The sequence below is a fragment of the Macaca fascicularis genome, chromosome 9 (genome assembly GCF_037993035.2).
Source record: "Macaca fascicularis isolate 582-1 chromosome 9, T2T-MFA8v1.1".
NCBI lineage: Eukaryota > Metazoa > Chordata > Mammalia > Primates > Cercopithecidae > Macaca > Macaca fascicularis.
The window spans coordinates 14,554,033-14,572,362 of NC_088383.1; positions in this window are offsets into that span (position 1 = coordinate 14,554,033).

Here is an 18,330-nt window from a genome sequence, read left to right on the forward strand (position 1 = left end):
TTGATATGGTTGTTTGTTTTTTTCTTGTAAATTTGATTGAGTTCTTTATAGGTTCTGGATATTGGCCCTTTGTCAGATGAGTAGATTGAAAAAATGTTCTCCCATTCTGTAGGTTGCTTGTTCACTCTGACTGTAGTTTCTTTTGCTGTGCAGAAGCTCTTTAATGAGATCCCATTTGTCAATTTTGGCTTTTGTTGCCATTGCTTTTGGTGTTTTAGACCTGAAGTCCTTGCCCATGCCTATGTCCTGAATGGCATTACCTACGTTTTCTTCTAGGGTTTTTATGGTTTTAGATCTAACATTTAAGTCTCTAATCCCTCTTGAATTACTTTTCGTATAAGGAGTAAGGTAAGGATCCAGTTTCAGCTTTCTACTTATGCCTAGCCAATTTTCCCAGTACCATTTATTAAATAGAGAATCCTTTCCCCATTTCTTGTTTTTGTCAGGTTTGTCAAAGATCAGATGGCTGTAGATGTGTGGTATTATTTCTGAGGGCTCTGTTCTGTTCCATTGGTCTATATCTCTCTTTTGGTACCAGTACCATGCTGTTTTGGTTACTGTAGCCTTGTAGTATAGTTTGAAGTCAGGTAGCGTGATGCCTCCAGCTTTGTTCTTTTGGCTTAGGATTGTCTTGGCAATGCAGGGTCTTTTTTGGTTCCATATGAACTTTAAAGCAGTTTTTTCCAATTCTGTGAAGAAAGTCATTGGTAGCTTAATGGGGATGGCATTGAATCTATAAATTACCTTGGGCAGTATGGCCATTTTCACAATATTGATTCTTCCTATCCACAAGCATGGTATGTTCTTCCATTTGTTTGTGTCCTCTTTTATTTCGCTGAGCAGTGGTTTGTAGTTCTCCTTGAAGAGGTCCTTTACATCCCTTGTTAGTTGGATTCCTAGGTATTTTATTCTCTTTGAAGCTATTGTGAATGGGAGTTCATTCATGATTTGGCTCTCTGTCTGTTACTGGTGTATAAGAATGCTTGTGATTTTTGCACGTTGATTTTGTATCCTGAGACTTTGCTAAAGTTGCTTATCAGCTTAAGGAGATTTTGGGCTGAGACAACGGGGTTTTCTAAATATACAATCATGTCATCTGCAAACAGGGACAATTTGACTTCTTCTTTTCCTAACTGAATACACTTTATTTCTTTCTCTTGCCTGATTGCCCTAGTCAGAACTTCCAACACTATGTTGAATAGGAGTGGTGAGAGAGGGCATCCCTGTCTTGTGCCAGTTTTCAAAGGGAATGCTTCCAGTTTTTGCCCATTCAGTATGATATTGGCTGTGGGTTTGTCATAAATAGCTCTTATGATTTTGAGATACTTTCCATCAATACCGAATTTATTGAGAGTTTTTAGCATGAAGGGCTGTTGAATTTTGTCAAAGGCCTTTTCTGCATCTATTGAGATAATCATGTGATTTTTGTCTTTGGTTCTGTTTATATGCTGGATTACGTTTATTGATTTGCGTATGTTGAACCAGCCTTGCATCCCAGGGATGAAGCCCACTTGATCATGGTGGATAAGCTTTTTGATGTGCTGCTGGATTCGGTTTGCCAGTATTTTATTGAGGATTTTTGCATCAATGTTCATCAGGAATATTGCTCTAAAATTCTTTTTTTGTTGTGTCTCTGTCAGGCTTTGGTATCAGGATGATGTTGGCCTCATAAAATGAGTTAGGGAGGATTCCCTCTTTTTCTATTGACTGGAATAGTTTCAGAAGGAATGGTACCAACTCCTCCTTGTACCTCTGGTAGAATTCGGCTGTGAATCCATCTGGTCCTGGACTTTTTTTGGTTGGTAGGCTATTAATTATTGCCTCAATTTCAGAGCCTGCTATTGGTCTATTCAGGGATTCAACTTCTTCCTGGTTTAGTCTTGGGAGAGTGTAAGTGTCCAGGAAGTTATCCATTTCTTCTAGGTTTGTAGTTTATTTGTGTAGAGGTGTTTATAGTATTCTCTGATGGTAGTTTGTATTTCTGTGGGGTCGGTGGTGATATCCCCTTTATCATTTTTTATTGCGTCTGTTTGATTCTTCTCTCTTTTCTTCTTTATTAGTCTTGCTAGCAGTCTATCGATTTTGTTGATCTTTTCAAAAAACCAGCTCCCGGATTCATTGATTTTTTGGAGGGTTTTTTGTGTCTCTATCTCCTTCAGTTCTGCTCTGATCTTAGTTATTTCTTGCCTTCTGCTAGCTTTTGAATGTGTTGGCTCTTGCTTCTCTAGTTCTTTTAATTGTGATGTTAGAGTGTCAATTTTAGATCTTTCCTGCTTTCTCTTGTGGGCATTTAGTGCTATAAATTTCCCTCTACACACTGCTTTAAATGTGTCCCAGAGATTCTGGTGTGTTGTATCTTTGTTCTCATTGGTTTCAAAGAACACCTTTATTTCTGCCTTCATTTCGTTATGTACCCAGTAGTCATTCAGGAGCAGGTTGTTCAGTTTCCATGTAGTTGAGCAGTTTTGATTGAGTTTCTTAGTCTTGAGTTCTAGTTTGATTACACTGTGGTCTGAGAGACAGTTTGTTATAATTTCTGTTCTTTTACATTTGCTGAGAAGTGCTTTACTTCCAACTATGTGGTCAATTTTGGAATAGGTGCGATGTGGTGCTGAGAAGAATGTATATTCTGTTGCTTTGGGGTGGAGAGTTCTGTAGACGTCTATTAGGTCTGCTTGGTGCAGAGCTGAGTTCAATTCCTGGATATCCTTGTTAACTTTCTGTCTCGTTGATCTATCTAATGTTGACAGTGGGGTGTTAAAGTCTCCCGTTATTATTGTATGGGAGTCTAAGTCTCTTTGTAAGTCTCTAAGGACTTGCTTTATGAATCTGGGTGCTCCTGTATTGGGTGCATATATATTTAGGATAGTTAGCTCTTCTGATGAATTGATCCCTTTACCATTATGTAATGGCCTTCTTTGTCTCTTTTGATCTTTGATGGTTTAAAGTCTGTTTTATCAGAGACTAGGATTGCAACCCCTGCTTTTTTCTGTTTTCCGTTTGCTTGGTAGATCTTCCTCCATCCCTTTATTTTGAGCCTATGTGTGTATCTGCATGTGAGATGGGTCTCCTGAATACAGCAAACTGGTGGGTCTTGACTCTTTATCCAATTTGCCAGTCTGTGTCTTTTAATTGGACCATTTAGTCCATTTACATTTAAGGTTAATATTGTTGTGTGTGAACTTGATCCTGCCATTATGATATTAGCTGGTTATTTTGCTCGCTAGTTGATGCAGTTTCTTCCTAGCATCGATGGACTTTACATTTTGACATGTTTTTGCAATGGCTGGTACCTGTTGTTCCTTTCCATGTTTAGTGCTTCCTTCAGGATCTCTTGTAAGGCAGGCCTGGTGGTGACAAAATCTTTAAGCATTTGCTTATCTGTAAAGGATTTTATTTCTCCTTCACTTATGAAACTTAGTTTGGCTGGATATGAAATTCTGGGTTGAAAATTCTTTTCTTTAAGAATGTTGAATATTGGCCCCCACTCTCTTCTGGCTTGGAGAGTGTCTGCCGAGAGATCTGCTGTTAGTCTGATGGGCTTCCCTTTGTGGGTAACCCGACCTTTCTCTCTGGCTGCCCTTAACAGTTTTTCCTTCATTTCAACTTTGGTGAATCTGACAATTATGTGTCTTGGATTGCTCTTCTCGAGGAGTATCTTTGTGGCGTTCTTGGTATTTCCTGAATTTGAATGTTGGCCCGCCTTACTAGGTTGGGGAAGTTCTCCTGGATGATATCCTGCAGAGTGTTTTCCAACTTGGTTCCATTTTCCCCGTCACTTTCAGGCACACCAATCAGATGTGGATTTGGTCTTTTCACATAATCCCATATTTCTTGGAGGCTTTGTTCATTTCTTGTTATTCTTTTTTCTCTACACTTCTCGCTTCATTTCATTCATTTGATCTTCAATTACTGATATTCTTCCAGTTGATCGAGTCGGTTACTGAAGCTTGTGCATTTGTCATGTAGTTCTCGTGTCATGGTTTTCATCTCTATCAGTTCTTTTAAGGTCTTCTCTGCATTGATTATTCTAGTTATCCATTCATCCATTCTTTTTTCAAGGTTTTTAGTTTCTTTGCACTGGTTATGTAGTTCCTCCTTTAGCTCTGAGAAGTTTGATCGACTGAAGCCTTCTTCTCTCAACTGGTCACAGTCATTCTCCATCCAACTTTGTTCCGTTGCTGGTGATGAGCTGCGTTCCTTTGGAGGGGGAGATGTGCTCTGATTTTTTGAATTTCCAGCTTTTCTGCACTGCTTTTTCCTCATCTTTGTGGTTTTATCTGCCTTTGGTCTTTGATGATGGTGACGTACTGATGGGGTTTTGGTGTGGGTGTCCTTTCTGTTTGTTAGTTTTCCTTCTAACAGTCAGGACCCTCAGCTGTAGGTCTGTTGGAGTTTGCTTGAGGTCCACTCCAGACCCTGTTTGCCTGGGTATCAGCAGTGGAGGCTGCAGAAGATAGAATACTGCTGAACAGGGAGTGTTGCTGTCTGATTCTTGCTCCGGAAGCTTTGTCTCAGGGGTGTGCCCTGCCGTGTGAGGTGTGAGGTGTTGGTCTGTACATAGTGGGGGATGTCTCCCACTTAGGCTACTCAGGGGTTAGGGACCCACTTGAGCAGGCGTGTGTCTGTTCTCAGATCTCAGCCCCCGTGCTGGAAGATCTACTGCTCTCTTCAAAGCTGTCAGACTGGGGCATTTACCTCTGCCAAGGTTTCTGCTGCTTTCTGTTTAGCTATGCCCTGTCTCCAGAGGAGGAGTCTACAGAGGCAGGCCGGCCTCCTTGAGCTGTGGTGGGCTGCACCCAAATCGAGCTTCCTGGTGGCTTTGTTTACCTACTTAAGCCTCTGCAATGGTGGGCGCCCCTCCCCCAGCCTCGCTGCTGCCTTGCAGTTAGAATCTCAGACTGCTGTGCTAGCAATGAGTTAGGCTCCGTGGGCGTGGGACCCTCTGGGCCAGGTGTGGGATATAATCTCCTGGTGTGCCCTTTGCTAAGACCCTTGGTAAAGTGCAGTATTAGGGTGGGAGTTACCCGATTTTCCAGGTGCTGTGTGTCTCAATTTCCTTGGCTAGGAAAAGGAATTCCCTTCCCTCTTGCACTTCCCAGGTGAGGCAATGCCTCGCCCTGCTTCAGCTGTCACTGCTTGGGCTGCACCCGTGGACCAGCGCCAACTGTCCGACATGCCCCAGTGAGATGAACCCAGTACCTCAGATGAAAATGCAGAAATCACCTGTCTTCTGTGTCACTCACGCTGGGAGCTGGAGGCTGGAGCTGTTCCTATTCGGCCGTCTGGGATTCTGTAAAATCCAAATGTTGTTTTTCTTACATTTCAGAGCTTGCTTTTGTCTTCTAAGAGTATAAATTTTAGTATTTGTCATCTCTCAGGACAGATGCAATTAACAGGAAATAGAAGTTTGAAGAAACAGAGATGGCGTATCATAGCAAACTAAGTTCAAAACGAAATAACCCCAGTGCATCAAGGTTAAGTTGGGACAGTGGTTTGTGGTGCCTGGGAGAGTGGGGAAATTGTGATGATGCTGGTAGACCTGGGCGGACTATGTTTCCAGTCACACCCGCCACCAGAGGAGGAAGGTGCTGGTACTGATGTCCCCACCCCAGAGTCTGTGCTGGCCTTGGTTTTCCACAGTGAGGGCTCGTTCTAATGTTGTACAATGTCATACTCGGATATCACTGTGACCTGTTACTATGCTTTAGAACCTGAGAGGCCTCCATTCACGTGGCAGCATGGGTGAGTGGATGCTTCCGGAGCAGGTGGAGTGGTGGTGCTGGATGGAGGTAAGAGCGGGGGCTTCAAAGTCAGAACTTCCAGCTTCAGGTCTCAGCTCAGCACCTGCTCGCTATATGATGTTAGCAAGCAACTAGATCTTTCTAAGCCTCAGCTTCCTCGTCTTTGATGGTAGTTGGTAATAATAGGTTCATGCTTCGTAGCATCACTGTTTTGTTCAAGCAGAATGCTCAGCATACTGGCAAATAATAAGAGCTCATAAATATTAGTTGTGTCACTGTTATCACTAAAGGGGAGCCAGAGTCCCTTTTGGGAGCCTTGTGTTTAGGGGCAATGTGTACTCACAAAACAATAACAGTAATAGTGATGGTGTTAGCAGCAACAGCAGTAATCATGGAAACGTAGATTAAGCATTTACTGTGTCTGAACCCTGTGGCTGTTCCTGCTTTCAGCCAGTTCTGCATTGAGAAGGGCCGGGGATGTGTTGGGGCTAGATGCTGCCAAGTAGGTGGGTGTAGATTCACAGCGGTCTATTCTGGCCCCTCTTGGGAAGGTTCAAAAGCCAGTTTTGGCCACTTGTGGTCTTCTGCTGTGCCTAGACAGGATTGTTTCTGCTGGTTACGTGCATGGTGGTGGCTGAGGTCCATTGTCTGGAATTGAATTGGGGTTCCCTGCCTCCCACTCCCTCATTTGGAAACCTTTTCTTGTTGTTAAATCAGTTAGAGCTGGCCGTGCGTGGTGGCTCACGCCTGTAATCCCAGCACTGTGGGAGGCAGGCAGATCACAAGGTGAGGAGATTGAGACCATCCTGGCTAACACTGTGAAACCCTGTCTCTACTAAAAATACCAAAAATGAGCCAGGCGTGGTGGCGGGCACCTGGAGTCCCAGCTACTCAGGAGGCAGGAGAATGGTGTGGACCCAGGAGGCAGAGCTTGCAGTGAGCCGAGATTGCGCCAGTGCACTCCACCCTGGGCAACAGAGCGAGACTGTGTCCCCCCTCCCCCCCCCAAAAAAAAGATCAGTTAGAGCTTAGTGTAACTTACCAGTACAAGTGAGAGGCAGACTTTCGTAAGATATGACAGCAATCTAGATTTTCGTCTTGTGGTCTTATATGGGACCTATTTATAAATATTGTTGAATAAGTACTCCCCAAATTACTTTTTCTGTATTCACTGTCAGGTCACATAGTAGAGTAGTTCATTAATTTCTTGTTGTTTTCCGTTTTGCAGTTAATGTTCCACATAAAGAAGAAACCGTCATGTGACACCAGTACCTCCTAAAATTGGTCAGTGTGGTTAGATGGTTTAGAGAAAAAAGGAACCTGTTCCACAGGGCTGTGACTGACCATTTTGGGCTGCCATGGAGGGAAGCACATTCAAAGATGTAGATCCCCTCAGAGAAGTTTTCCATTCCCCTGAAATTAAAGATCTTCAGATGACTGCAAATAACATGAGGATATGTAGAAAAATGCCCTTCCCCAGTTTCCAAATCGTGAAAATTTGGCTCAGCAGACACTACATATTTCTGTTTGTAGTTGTTTATAAAACAATAAAGACATACCTTTTAAAATCAATCACAGTCCTTAGATAAATTTCTCCCATTCTTCCTCCCCAGACTCCTATCCATTCAGAGTTATGTCTCTGAATTCAAATTTAATAAAACACTGAGTTCCCCTCAGAAGTAAATAGTGCATTTCCTAGGAGTGTCATTGCCAATTGCAAAGGCAGAGCAGTAGTTTTCAGTGTTGCAACACAGAGCCTGGAGCAATCTGGAGGCTGTGGCTGTGATTTCAGTCTTTGGGGGACAATTAGGAAAGTAAAGCTGAGGCCAAAGATAATTGACACGTAGAAAGAAACAGAGGACTGTCCAGATCTCGTAGGAGGATGGGAGCGGTCCTGAGAGACCAGAGCTAGGCAGGCAGCTGTCGCTGAGAATGGAACTTAGTGATCTGCCTTGGGGCCAGAGTGCTCGGTGAGAACTCAGAGGACTCGGAAACAGGCTTGATAGCAGTATGACTTTTAATGCTAATCTCTGCCTTCTGGTGATTTCCTGACCTACCAGCACTTTAGAGCACTCTAGGGTTTGATCTCAGTAAATAACTTGGAAATGCAACCATCTTTTTGTTAGAAAGTAATTATTATGTATCCGGAAAGAAAGCAGGTTGGAAAACACTAGTGTTTCCACGTCTTTGATAGATTTGAGTTCAGGGATTCATCTCATTGGCTCCTTTTCAGCCACATGTGCCTGCCTTCGCATCTCCACCCCACCCCAGCCCACCCCACCCCGTGAGGTTAATGCTTCACACAGAAGGATGGTAGAACGAAGTGGGGCAGTTTCAATGAAAGGGAGCATTAAGCAGAGCTCTGCCTCTTTCCTTTGTGTACATATCTGGTAGAACATAACTTAATGGATTGTGCCTCCTCCTTCCCTCAGTGTTCTCCCATGAAGTCCCTAAAGAATAAGTTTATCCCATAGCAATCTATGGTATGGTGTCATATTGGGAGTCTTGAGCCGAAAAGCACTTTCTCACGGTGTATTGATGTAAGAGCTTCCAGCTGTCCAGAGCGCAAGAGCCAGCGCCAGTCCCCAGAGGGTTGCTATGGGAACACTGTTATGGCAACTGGTTTTCATCACAGACTCTGCAGTTCCATTGGCTGAACCATAACCACACGCTAGTCCTTTAATGGTTAACAGTAACCTTAAAATCATTTGAAATTTAAAAATAATTTCTGGTGGTGTGGAATAGCTAGGGAGGGCAGTGTGGCCAGCCGTGCAGCTGTGGTGTGAGCTGACCCCATTCAGAATATTAGAAACGTGCTCATTTAAACAAACAATGTATTTTTACGTTGACCAGAACAATTTATCATGAAAGCACTGATTGTTTATTTTCCCCCATTGTAAACTTTATACAGCTTGCTTAAACGAATCCTCGTGTTGCCTCTAATGGTCACTCTCACTGGCCACTTCCTTCTGAGTCTCTTCTTCCCTGTCTGTAAGCACCAACTTCCTCAACTTTTTCTCACAGTGTTCGAGTTTAACACATAATTTTACCGACGAGAGCAGCTGAGAAGTTTCAAGCTGCCTTTTGGTGATCTCAGACTCATTCGCTGAGCTTCAGGCCGGGACAGTCAAGAGTCACTCCTGCAACCGCTGTCCTGGCCTTTCTCAACTCCCAGTTTTACAACTTGCCAAAACTAAATTGCCCTTGCTGTCAACTGCTTTTCCTTTCAGACTTAGGCGATGTTAGGACCCATGAGCGTTGCAGTCTGAGCCTGCGTTTCTAAGTTTGGCCATCCTAGGAAGTAGAAGTGTAAAAGATGTAGAATTTGAAACTTTTGGACCACAACTCAAAACAAGTGTGTGGAGAACCAGTATTACATGTACACAGGCACATCTACCTGAAACAAAGCCTCCGGCCGTACCTTGTGCAAGGCACATTCTTATGTTTTCTAACCTGTTGTGTTTCTTTTAAAAAATATGCTGGTGGTTATCCTCAGAATTGGTTGACAGGTCATTCATGTATGGTGGTCAGCAGTTTGAAAACCACTGATCTTTTTTTTTTAAATTTCAAACTTTTATGTTAATTTCAGGGGTACATGTGCAGGATGTGTGGGTTTATTACATAGGTAAACATATTCCATGGTGGTTTGCTGCACAGATCATCCCATTACCCAGGTATGAAGCCCGGCATCCACTAGCTATTCTTCCTGATCCTCTCCCTCCTCCCACCTGCCATCCTCCAACAGGCCCCAGTGTGTGTTGTTTCCCCTGAGTGTCCACGTGTTCTCATTGTTCAGCTCCTACTTAGAGGTGAGAACACGTGGTATTTGCTTTGCTGTTTCTGCGTTAGTTTGATAATGGCCTCCAGTTCCATCCAAGTCCCTGCAAAGGACATGATCTCATTCCTTTTTACGGCTGTGTAGTATTCCATGGTGTATATGCACCCCATTTTCTTTATCCAGTCTATCATTGGTGGGCATTTGGGTTGATTCCATGTCTTTGCTATTGTGAATTGTGTTGCAGTGAACATACACGTGCATGTGTTTTTATAATAGAGTGATTTATATTCTTTTGGTTGTATAACCGGGAATGGGGTTGTTGGATTGAATGGTATTTCTGTCTCTAGGTCTTTGAAGAATTGCCACACTGTCTTCCACAATGGTTAAACTAATTTACACTCCCACCAATAGTATAAAAGCGTTCCTTTCTTCTCTGCAACCTCGCCAGCGTCTATCACTTTTTAATTCTTTGATGATAGCCATTCTGACTGGTGTGAGATGGTAGCTCATTGTGGTTTTGATGTGCGTTTCTGTAATAATCGGTGATGTTGAGCTTTTTTTCTTACGTTTGTTGGCTGCATGTATGTCTTCTTTTGTGAAGTGTCTGTTCGTGTCCTTTGCCCACTTTTTAATGGAGTTGTTTGAAAAACCACTGATTAAAGCAATTATCAGTAGAATTAAAGAAGGAAATGACCTGTTAGATGAATCTGGGACAAAAGGACTATAGTTCTTTTTTGATTTTTTTTTAATATGGACATAACACTCTCAAGGTTAGTGTGAAATTTAGCAGATTATAGAACCTTAAGTACTTCCAAATGCTCAATACTTCTGCAGTAATATGTAATTCTTAAGTTTAAAATGAGGAGACGTCCATGGAAGAATCGAGAAAAGCAACTCGTAAGCCATCTGTTAGAAAATTGGCAGTATGTATAGGTGATCACTTTGGGTTGGTTGCACATTGTTGGATAAAGCAAGATTAAACGAGGTATTACAAAATAAATGGGAGGTCAGTTAAAGTACAAGATAGGTTTGGCTGGGTGTGGTGGCTCACACCTATAATGTCAGCACTCTGCGAAGCCAAGGTGGGCAGATCGCTTGAGCTCAAGAGTTTGAGGCCAGCCTGGGCAACAGGGTGAGACCTCATCTCTACAAAAAATACAAAAATTAGCCGGGTGTGGTGGCGCGCACGTGTTGTCCCGGCTACTTGGGTTGAAGTGGAAGAATTGTGTGAGCCCAGGAGGTCGAGGCTGTAGTGAGCAGTGATCACACCGCTGCGTTCCAGCCTGAATGACAGACTGAGACCCTGTCCCAAAAATAATTAAGTAATTAATTAAGTATGAGATAGGTTTGGGGCAAGAAGAGTTGCAAGGAGTCTAGTGTTATGCATCAAGTGTCTGTTGAGAGGACAGTGGTTTGGCCCTTTGAAAATTATTTCCTAAGACTCAGTGGTAAATTACATTTCTTTGAATGTAAATTTTCTTATTGGCAGTATAACACACATACAGAAAATCACTAGAGTACCACATCATGATAGGTTTTTCACAAAGTAAACAAAGTAACTAGCACCCAAATCAGAAAAGGTAACTGTTATTAACTTCCCAGAAATCTCTTCATGCCCTCTTCTAGTCACAGCCATGGTCCTAATTTCTAACATCATAATTTAAAAAAAAATCTTTACAGACGTGTAAGTCCCATACCATTAGTTGTACCCATTTAATGTGTACAAAAGTTTTTAGTATATTCAGAGTTATACAACCATCACCACAGTCTTAGGATACTTTCATCATTCCAAAAAAAGAACCTCGTTTGCCTGTGTTTAAAAATTTGCCTGTCTCCCTGTCTCTACTAAAAAATACAAAAAAAAAAACTAGCCGGGTGAGGCGGCGGGCGCCTGTAGTCCCAGCTACTCGGGAGGCTGAGGCAGGAGAATGGCGTAAACCCGGGAGGCGGAGCTTGCAGTGAGCCGAGATCTGGCCACTGCACTCTAGCCTGGGCGGCAGAGCGAGACTCCGTCTCCAAAAAAAAAAAAAATTTGCCTGTCTATAAATGGAATCAAACAGTATGTGCTTGACTTCTTTGACCCAGCGTAGGGGTTCTGATACTTATTCATCCCCACTATGTGTAGTTATGGTCTCTCACAATTTATTCTACTGTTGATGGACACATGAGTTGTTTCTGGTTTTTGCATGTATGTTTTATATGTGTTTCTTGGTGAATATAAATTTCTATATTTCTGTTCACAAGAATATATACCAAGGTATGAAATTTCTGGGACATAGGGTATGTATAAACTTGGCCATTAGAGTTACTGTCAAAGAGTTTTCCAAAGGGCTTATACCAGTATACATAGTCCCACAGCAGGATTTGAGAGTTGCAGTTACTCTGCCTCCTTGCCACACTTGATATATCCTCTGTCATTTTCATTTTAGCCCTTCTGGTAGTCAGAATGCTGTCACATTGTGGCTTAATTTGCATTTCTCTAATGACTAATATAGTCGAGTACCTTCTTTATATGCTTAATGGCCATTTGGATATTATCTTTTGTGAAGTTCCTGTTCAATACTTAACTTTTGTCCATTTTTCCCCTACTGAATTGCCTGCTTTTTTCTCACTGGTATGATACTTTCTGATTTGAATACTTTCTGTATTCTGGCTAGATATCTGTATTGCAAATAAACCTCTCCCTCGGTGGCCTCCCTTTGTGCCAGGTTACTTTTTATGCATTGGAGAAATAATCTTATGACTGACTCAGATACTGACATAACCTTTGCCAACTATCTTTGCCTGATAGATTTTAAAAATCAAATCATATGTCAAGCTTAAATAACAATTCTTTCTCTTGTTCTCTTGTTTAATGATGTCATCATAGTGGCATGTTTAAGAGTGTAAGATTTGTGAGAAGAGGAAATTATGTGAATGTTTGCTCTTTTTTTGTTAAATGTTGTATTGGATTATTTCGTTTGAGACATGGCTACTTTTGTTTTGCTTCTTTTGTTGTGCAAGTTCATGTTCTATATGTGTGGTGTAGACACTGCTAGTTGCTTACCCAACTTTCATTCTCTCTCCTTCTCTACTAACAGAGCCCTAACTTGTTTAGAACTGTAATATGCACAGTTAAAACAACTTGTCCTCCCAGGACCTTTTGCAGTTAGGGTTGGTCATGTGACGTGGTCCTGCCAAGAAGATACAGATACAAGTCAGTGGGTGAGTGGGACTTCCTGGAAACCTGTTGCTTTTCTTTGTTTTTTTTTTTTTTTTTTTTTTTTTTTTTTTTTTTTTGAGACGGAGTCTCGCTACCGCCCAGGCTGGAGTGCAGTGGCCGGATCTCAGCTCACTGCAAGCTCCGCCTCCCGGGTTTACGCCATTCTCCTGCCTCAGCCTCCCGAGCAGTTGGGACTACAGGCGCCTGCCACCGCACCCGGCTAGTTTTTTGTATTTTTTTAGTAGAGACGGGGTTTCACCGTGTTAGCCAGGATGGTCTCGATCTCCTGACCTCGTGATCCGCCCGTCTCGGCCTCCCAAAGTGCTGGGACTACAGGCTTGAGCCACCGCGCCCGGCCACCTGTTGCTTTTCTAAGAGAAAGACTTAGCTGACATACATATTTTGTCCTTTGCCTGTGATCATGATGCGTAGATGCTTGCTGGCCATCCTGCAATCTTGACAGTGAAGACGTGCTAAAGATGGCAGAGCAGAAGATAAAGCTTGTTTTTTTTTTTTTTTTTTTTTTAATGGCATCATGAAATCTTTTTGTATAAAACGTGAACTGCTCTTTTAAGGTTCTACAGAAAAACAGAAGAGATAGGTGATAGGGAGAAAGAAAGTTGTTGTGGGGAAGGGAGAGAGATTTATTATAAGGAATTGGTTGATATAGTTATGGAGGCTGAGAAGTCCAGTGATCTGCACCCTGCAAGCTGGAGACCCAGGAAAGCTTGTGGTGTAGCTCCCATCTGAATCCAAAGGCCTGAGAACCAAGAGAGTCAATGGTGTAAGTTCTAGTCTAAGTCCAAAGGCCTGAGAACCAGGAGATCTGATGGTGTAATTCCAGTCTGCAGGCGGACTGGAGTGTAGAGAGAGCTAATTCTCCTTTACCCCACCTTTTTGATCTATTCAGGCCATCAATGGATTGAATGATGCCGGTGTGCACGAGGAGGGCCGTCTGTTTACTCAGTCTACCAATTCAAATGTTAATCTCATCCAAAAACACCCTCCCAGATACGTTTGGGAGGTTTCACCAAATATTTGGGTACCATATTCCCCAGTCAAGTTGACACAAAATTAACCATCACAGCTGCCTTCCTCTGGGCCTCATGTTATATGAGAACAGTATTGGGTAAGCTCCTACAGTTGGATTTCCCTTATATTTTGCTGAACTCAGTCCCTAAGCAATATATGCATTACTCAAACTTACTGACTTTCAAAATCAGTAAGTCAAACTTACTAACTTTCAAAGTCACTTTCAAAAGTGACTTGTGGCAAGTGTGCCATGGTGCTGAGGTCTTTGTTCATTTCGACTGGAATAAAATCGGACTTTGCCACATCCTCCTAAGATAAAATAGGTATGATAGCATTTACTTGAATTGGTTCTGTGGATGTTGGTACATTGTGATTTCAGTTACAGAAAAGCCACAGATGGAACTGATGTTAAAAGCACCTCAAGGACAACCAGGGACTAGAGCAGATGCCAAAAGGAGTTCTTCTGCTCTGTCATCAAGATTCTGAATCACTCAATTTATTGGACAAAAGCATTTAGCTCTGATTCCTTTTGCGTTCTCTCTAAATCTCCATCAGAATAAGAAGAGACTTTGAGAGAATTAAACTGTCTTCTGAATATCTGTTATAGATGTGAAAGATACTTGAGAAAATACATGACTGTGATTTCATCATTTTGGGAAAAGCAGTTTGATATGCTTTGACTTGTGTTATTACTACAATTCCTTCTGAGATAGCAACTCACGTTACGCTAACATGGGCCAAAAAAAAAGTGCTTGTGTTTTTGTCCTTAGTAGAGTTTTTTAAAAATTAAAAAGCTACAAATTAGTTTGTTTTAAATAGTATAGCAGTAGATTTTAGAGGTCTGAGATTTTAGAGCCTGTTCATCCCTTAATTAGGAATTTCTAGCCAGGACTCAGAGAGGATAAGGGCCCAATTTCTGGTCAGTAGGGGTGCTGGTTGTGAGGCTGTTGTCTCAGCTCCAAACATATCTTCACACTCTGCTTTGTCATGAGACTCTGCAAACCACATCTGTCCTTTGCTGGAGAGCTTTTTGTTAGGGTCCACCAGGATTGGACACGAGGGACTGGAACCTGGAGGCGGGAAGAAGGGAGCTCCCCCTCTCTGTTTGCTTTCTGTTTCTAACAACGATGGCACAGCCGTGGTTCTCCAGAAGCTAAGCAGTGGCTGTTCACTCCTGGAGGAATAGTGGGTTCCAGGGTGCAGTTTTCCACACTCGTAGAACAGCGTCATCGCTCCACTCGAAGATCACAGCACCATCAGCCGGTGCCCCTCCTCAGACGTTTGAATCCGAGCTCTGTGGAGTCCCCACATTTCTGAGGTGCCAGTACCAGGAGAGTGGTGTCCGCTCCTGAGACGTTTCACTCCCAGCTCCTGGAAGAGCTTCCACATTTGAATGATCCCAGACTTGCCTCTGGTTCCCAGCCCTAAGCGTGGTGACTTCCTACTGCGGTTCTCTCTGTGATACCTGAGAGTCCCCTTTTTGCCTCCCACCTCTTGACTATCTGGTTGACGGTTTTTTCAATCATCTCCCTTAGAATAATTGCTGTGGTCTTGGTTCGAGATAGAACAGGCACCCAGATTTATCAGCTCCTGGAAAACAGCCATGAGACCCAGGTCCTCTTCTATGCAATCCCAAGCTCAGGTGAAATTTTCCACTAGCTTTCCTCGACACAACATAGGGATCCCTCCCTAGATGATGTGATTCACCCCCATGGGCATAGCTGCAAGATTAGGGGAAACTAATGTTTTACCTAGACCCTGGTCATAAAGACCTCCCCTTGCTCCCTCCTTCACTCCCACCCTGCTGTTCCTCAGTCTCCTCGAGACCTCTGTCCATTCAGTCTGTTTTCTCCTATTTAATAGCACCTTCTCAGCTTCCCTTTTCTCTTTATAAAGTCAGTCTGGATCTCATTACCATCATTTCAGTCACCCTCCAGTCCCTTTTGCTCTCACATGCTTTTGTTGTCCTGCCACACCCGATGATAGCACCCAAGCCAGAATCATTCCAACCTCTCTCCTCCCGTGCTCTGACATGACGGTAACTGCTCTGGAGAAAATTCACAATCTAAGCGTCCGATGTCAGCCAGATCCTGCCTGCCATAGCTCTCCTGATACCTCTGCTCTCTCCTGATCCTACCCTGCTGCCTCCTTTTCATCTCACTTGGAGGGTGGCCTCACCTACCCTTCTCATACAACTTGAATATGGAGGCAATCTTAAGGGTCTATTTCTACCTCCAAACCTACCAGCATCTTGTCTTACTTGATTTGGAGAAAAAGCTGTTCCTCCTTCTGTCATAGGCTAAATCTTCCACTGGCCTGCTTTCTTATCTATTATGTTATCTAATTTACTCTCTATTGGCCCCCTCCACTTCCAATGTAATTTAAGTCTTATAAGGGCAGGGAATTTGCATCTGTTTTGTTTGTGCAGATGTGAGGTGTGGGGAAAGGAAAGCTGATGAAAAAGAAAGCTTGAATGATTCCAAGAGTTTTGACCTGAGCACTGGAAGGCCTAGAGTTGCCTGTAACTAAGCTGGGGAGGGCCATTCATGGTGAGGTTTGGAGGGGACAGTCAGGAGTTTAGTTCAAGACATGTTAGCACATTAGACATCCACGTGGGGATGTTGTGTAGGCAATGGGATGTGCAACTTTTAGAGAGGTCTAGGATATAGGGATAAATATAGGTGTCATCATTGTAAAGATGGCATTTAAAGCCATGAGACTAGATGGGAACTTTAAGGAGTAGTTGTCAATAATAAAGGGAAGGAGTCTAAGGACTGAGCCCCGGGGACACTCCAATGTTAAGAAGCCAGGGAAGAAAAACTACCAAGGAGATTGAAAAGGAGAGCCCTGGACTGCGAAACCAGGTGGAAAACCAGGACAATGTGGCATCCTGACATCTCAGTGAAGAAAGTGTTTCAATGAAGTGTCCCACTTCTTCACACTCCAGAAAGTGTTGCTGGCAAGTGATATTAAATGAGAACAGCGAGTGAACCATTGGATTTGGCATTGCAGGGAGTTGTCATTGACCTTGGCAAGAGTGGGTTTAGTAGAGTGGGGAGGGGATGAAAACATAATTGGAGTGGGTTTAAGAGAAAATGGATAAATGAAGGAGAAAATAATTAGCTTGTGAGGATAAAAATTTATGAAGATAGAAATGTGTTTCTGGGCCGGGCGCGGTGGCTCAAGCCTGTAATCCCAGCACTTTGGGAGGCCGAGACGGGCGGATCACAAGGTCAGGAGATCGAGACCATCCTGGCTAACACGGTGAAACCCCGTCTCTGCTAAAAAATACAAAAAACTAGCCGGGCGCGGTGGCGGGCGCCTGTAGTCCCAACTACTCGGGAGGCTGAGGCAGGAGAATGGCGTGAACCCGGGAGGCGGAGCTTGCAGTGAGCTGAGATCCGGCCACTGCACTCCAGCCTGGGCGGCAGAGCCAGACTCTGTCTCAAAAAAAAAAAAAAAAAAAAAAAAAGAAATGTGTTTCTGATTTAAAAAATCAATCTTGGTGCCATTATAATCCTATGGACTCTTGAGATTACTCTCCACATTGTTTTATTCTTCCGAATGCAGTGCAGGTTCTTCAGCTGTTGCCGAAGTAGATACTGACTTTGCTGGGAGCATGACTTTGTGCAAGGCATAAAGGTTATACCTCTGCAGCTCTTCTACTTTTTCCCTGCCATCTCTGACCACTCAACTCAGGTAACCAATGAGAGATGCCCTGTTGATCTCTTATCCTTGGGAATAATTTTAATCTCTTCCTCCTGTTTAATGTTAGTGTCCTCCTTTCCCCATATATGTGGTTGTGTGCCTGTTTGTTTCATCCATGAGAGGAAGCTTTTAAGAACTGGAACTCTGCACCAAATGTGCGATGAAATGACTTTGTTGGAGACCCATTGTCTGCCTGCTGGCTCTCTTCAGTGATGACTTCACACTGCCATATTTAGAGAGTTTTACATAGAGCCTTTCTGAACTGGTATTCTGGGAAAATAAAGAGCTGGCTGTTTGCAATATGTTCTACCAGAAGTGGGGTGTTCACTTTGTGTTCTCTAATAATCAACTGTTTGGAATCACTTTTTTTTGGCACAGTGACAGGGGAGCTAGATAAACAGATTGATAGATGAAGAGGTGAAAAGTAGGAAGGAATGGGAAAGAAATGGGAAGAGGATCTTCCTAACTACCAGTTGCTTTCATGTGGTAGAGCTTAATGAGAAGATAATAGGTTAATTTACTGAGCTGTGACATATTTACATGTAAAAGACTTACATGAGGTCCCTTTCCCTTTTTTCAAGTGTAGATGATTTTGAGATGACCTGGTTGCTTCCCCAAGGAGAGGGGCTTCTGGCTCTCCAACGGGCAGTTTTTAGGGTGTAGGAAGTAGAGAACACTCTCTTGGTGGGCTTACATCCAGATGTGATTCTCAGTGGATTGTTTTCCTTTTTGGCAGCATCAACTGGCTCTAGCGGCCAAGGCTTCTGCAAGGCTTCCCATCCAGGAGCTTTTCATCCAGGGATGCTATTGGAGGCCAGACTTCCAGTTTTGCTAGGAAGAGATGCCTATTAAGTTAGGGGGCCAGG